Here is a 5146-nt window from a genome sequence, read left to right on the forward strand (position 1 = left end):
TTGCAAGACAAACTCTTGAATATAACAGCGCTGGGCAAATCAAGAAATCCTTGATTATATTGAGTAGCAGAATAACCTTGAGGAGGAGGATGATATGGCGGCAGAAGAAGAAGAGAAGGAGGAGGAATCAGAGGAAGGGCATGATGATGATGACTCTCCTCCATCTCCACCTTCAGGACCTGGTACTGGTGGAGCGGGGGCTATAGGAAGGAATCAGTCAAAGATAGACCAACCAGACCAGCATGAAGGTCAGTAGTCGAGCGATCAACAGGTGGGAGAGAAACAACCCAGCGATGATGGGAATTCACCAGTACACAAGTCACAGCATAGTATGGATGATAAAGAGAAAGGCAAAGTTGTGACTGAGATTCTAACAGCTGATGAGCGACATTCATTACAGCTCATCACGTTGAACAAGAGATTAAGACATCGGCAAGCTCCTATAACCAGGATGTATCTAGAGGATGATGATCTTATCATTGATCTGGAGCGACTTCAGCGACTATATGTCGGCGCTAGGGAAATGGTTCAACATTGGAAATCAGCTGCTTTCCATGATCAGGAGGTGTACCAATTTTCTGAGCATCCTAGTACAACACAACTGCTAGAGAGAGTGCATGAATGGATACTAACTGTTGATGAGAAAGTAGCTAATCCACATTGGCAGTGGCATTCTACTGCAGATTTTCATTCCCTAGCATTGAATTAGAGCTTCTGCTGGGGAATAAGCCGACATATAAATGTATGAAAGATGTCAAAAGTCAATTAAAAGAGGTTTTAGTGCAAATACAGATTTCTAGGGGAGTTCTGGATCAGAGAGTGCAAGCTATTCTTGAAGATCAGACTACCACCACAAGGGACCTCAAACTCAAATGACAATACGAGAACAGGCAATTGCTCTTCGAAGATTATTTCAGCTGGTTAAAGTTATCAAAAAGATGATGCAGCAGGAGAACCAAGTTGTCCTTAACTTTCTAAAGTTTGTATCTGATTCTCCAGTTCTCCTGTATGCTTTACCACCAAGAGAAGTGGAGCTGCCGAGGTTTTTTCCAGCACTATATCCTCAACATACAGAACCAGTAGATTGGCTCACATACTATAAGATTATTGATGATCTTCAGGATTGGTATGAGCGATCAACTATGGAATGGAAAACCTAGCAAACGCTATTCAATGATGCTCTTCAATTAAATGATTTCCACGAATTAAGAGATGAGGTGCAGAGGATCAAGCTGTGTATGGGACAATGGAAAATCCAGATTAGAGGTCTCTCTCATATCACAAGCCAAATGCTGCAACTCATTGTTGAGTCCTCTAAAGTTCCTGAAAAGGACATTACGGCTAAACTAGGCCTAGGACCACAGTACAGAGAGATGGCTGAGATTCTCTTTGAATCTAGGATTAAAACAAATCAGCCTCTTCCAGAAGGATGGATCCATACAGCTTCACATTGTCACAAATTGGCCAGAACTCGTCTAACAAAAGGCAGACGCAAGCTCTATGATCCTGACACAAAAACTTATCATCCTCTCACGCCTTATGAAGTCAAAATGACCACAGAGAGGTGGGATCAGCTTGAGCAGGAGGCCACTTACAAACTCATTCAGAAGGACAATGCTGGCACTGGGACTTCTGAGAAACCACCAAGACCAAAGGGCAAAAGGAAGCGGGTTCAGTGGAAGGATATTGGGTAGTTCCATCTCAGAATTCGATTGAGGATTTTTCCAACCGTTATCAGAATCAAACGATGGATGGGCCATCTCGAGGGATTTCCCTAGAGGAAGACAATAGAGATACAAAGTGGTCATAGAGGGCTTGGTAGCAAGAGCTATCAATAGAGGTAGAGTCAGATAGAAGGGAAAAATATAAATCTCTTAATTATTTGCTCGGATTTGTATTCGCTCAAAAAGAAATTTCTCTGGATACGATAAGACTCATTTACAAGGAAAAGCACTACAAAGAAGTTTTAAGAGTGAAGAGACAAGTGGTTTGAAGCCTTAAGTGAACTAACAGATTTGTTAAGCTTTGATCACTCAAAAAATGCAATCAAAAAACACTATTTTGTTGAGTGTTACCATATACATGTGGTAGTGATGTGTGTGAACACACTTAGGACCGCCATGACATTTTTCCCCTCATTAGGAGGTTTTTCCCCCGGTGCATTGTATATACACCATCACTCTAGGGCTAACTTATCTTTCCATTTCACACTAAGTAATACTAGTACTCTTTGTTGTGTGCCTTGAGCTTATTCGTCTTCTCCTAGCTGTGTGTGTTTCTTTGCAACCCTATTTCCAAAAATTGGTATCAAAGCAGGTTGCGTCCTGTCGGGCTTAGTTGTTAGCGTCGCCAGTTCAGGCGTGCTCACTTTTGTAGATTTAGGTGAGGTTTGGTGAGTGTCATCAGGTCGACAACTACTTTGGGAGAACTCGTAGAGCTTAGTTTGCTTCGATTTTTTATTTGGGCTCATTTCGGCCTCCGTTTTCATTACAAGCAGTACTGCACACACATTTTTGTCCTTCTATGTAGAATTTTTGTCAGTGCTATTTTTTGCATAACATGTCTCTTACAATCTTCTACGGGTTGTGCTATATAGCACATATTGGTCTCGCTTCATTTCTCCTCTTTTCGAACAATTTTTACATCAGGTGCAGGCACTGGCCATGGCTGACAAAAACATAGATGTGTTCAAGATGCCTTCTATTGGGGATCAATTGAAGGGGGACAAATACCCAATATGGTCTTACATGATGCAACATGTTTTTGTGCCAAAGGGCATTTGGAATGTTGTGTAGGGCATTGTTGTATGTCCTCGTTTTGTGGATACAAGCGATGTTAAGGATGTTGCAAGTTTTGGTGGCAAGATTGTTGATGCTCGAGTTGTTTTGCCTACAGCTGAGCAGGCTCGTTGGGATGTTAGATATGTGCATGCTCATGCAGTAATTGAATTATCTATGAAGCGCACTATTACTCCTCACATTCACTCAGCTAAATCAGCTAAATAGGCTTGGGAAATTCTAGATGGTCTTTATGCAAGTCGCAATGAGGCTAAAATTTCTTTGCTGTGTAAAGAGCTCAAATTGAAGATTATGTATGAGAAAGATGACATGGACACTTTCCTTGCTGGTATCAAGGATATAAATGAGCAACTCATTTCTAGAGGCGAAATCATTTCGGACAATTCCCTTGTGCAGACTTTTCTTGATGCTTTGTCTGATTCTTACTAGACTTTTGCTAGTACTTAGAGACTTATGACACAAAGAAATCCTGATGTTGTCAAGTTTGATGCATTATGCACATTGTTGTTGCAAGAGTCACTTTCAAGAAAGAACAAGGCTAAACAATGTGCAATTGAACAGGCTTATATTATTGCTTAAAGAAAAGGTGGTAACACTAATGTAGACACTTCTCATGGTTCTTCCCGCGAGTGGAAAATCACACGTTCCTAATGCTTCTGCTGGCAAAACTTCGTCTGGGAATCCTCATGAAAAGGGCAAAAAGAAGATGCGTTGCCATTATTGTAAAGCTAATGATTGCTTGATCAAGCAGTGTCCAAAATTGAAGGCAAAAGAGGCTAAGAAGAAAGAGGTTGGTTCCACTACAAGTGCAGCAATTGTAGAATCTTTTGTGAAAGAAGATTGTGATGCTGATAGAGATGGAGAGTGGACATTTAGTGTAGACTTCTTTCCATGATGCATATATGTCAATTACTGCAGATTCACATGTGTGGTACTTTGAAAGTGGTGCTACAAAGCACATTAACTCTCATCATGACTTGTTTACCTCTCTCGAGGATGTCCCTCATGGGAATACAATCACTTGTACCAACAATGCCTCTAATCCGGTCAAGGGAGTTGAAAAGATTGTTCTAAATATTGCAAAATGACGGTTCTTTCACACTTGTTGATGCACTTTATGTACTTGGGATAAAAAAGAATTTTTTTTCAGTATTTGCACTTGCTGGACTTGGTCTTCTTGTGAAATTTGTGAATGACAGATGTACAGCTCATGATCTCAATTTTGGTGATGAGATTGTTGCATCTAGCATTTTATGTCGTGGGCTATATAAGCTCACTTTGTATGACAAGTGTGGGCAAAATTTTACAAATGTAGTTGTGGATTCAAAGGCTATTTCAAATGCAAAACTTTGGCATGCACGCTTTGGGCATCTGAATTTTTCCAGCTTGCTGTGTTTGCAAAAATTTGATATGGTTGCTTCTTTGTCGCCTCTTGAAGCATATGTGAAGCATGTTTGTGACCGTTGTTTTTTGGGTAAGATACAACGTTCAAAGTTTCTAAAGGATGGTTCAATTAGGGCCACATGCAGATTGCAACTTGTTGCATAGTGATGTTTGTAGGCCCATGCAAACTTTGTCCTTGGGAAATTACGTTTACTTTATGAATTTCATTGATGATTATCCAAGAATGCATGGGTGTATCCGCTTAAAGCCAAGTCTAAGTGTTTATATGCTTCAAGCAGTTTTTGGCTATGTCTGAAAATGTCTTAAAATATACTATGGGCACCCTCCGTTCAGATCAAGAGGGGGAGTATATGTATCATGAGTTAATGAATTTCTTGCTAGTTGTGGGATAAAACACCAATGTACATTGTCGTATACACCTCAGCAAAATGGTGTTGCTGAAAGAAAAAATAGGTCGCTTACGAAAATGGCACAATATATGGTCAAGATTCAAGCTTTGCCACATTTGTTTTGGCTTGAGGCCATCATGTGAGCTACTTATGTACTTAACAGGAGTCCTACAAAAGCTTTGCAGTCTATGACTCCTTATGAAGCATTGTATGATAGGAACCCATCTATTGATCACATGTGCGTTTTTGGTTGTTTGGTTTATGCTTTGTGCCACAAACGTGTCAAAGTCGACGATGCGGAAGCGTAGAGAGAGAGAGAGAGAGAGAGAGAGAGAGAGAGAGAGAGAGAGAGAGAGAGAGAGAGAGAGAGACATTTAATGGCCTAGTAACTTGTGTGTAGAGGAAAATAACATGAGCATAGTGAGCATTTCATTAGAATAGGTTCCTAATGAGCATAACAAGAGTGCTTGGGTGGAGAGAGCAACAAAAAGCATAACACCTAGCTAGATAGGCATGAACAATACTTCAAAAGAGAGAGAAATTAAGCTATTGACA

Source organism: Adiantum capillus-veneris, chromosome 7 (genome assembly GCF_014529385.1).
Source record: "Adiantum capillus-veneris isolate H3 chromosome 7, ASM1452938v2, whole genome shotgun sequence".
Lineage (NCBI taxonomy): Eukaryota > Viridiplantae > Streptophyta > Polypodiopsida > Polypodiales > Pteridaceae > Adiantum > Adiantum capillus-veneris.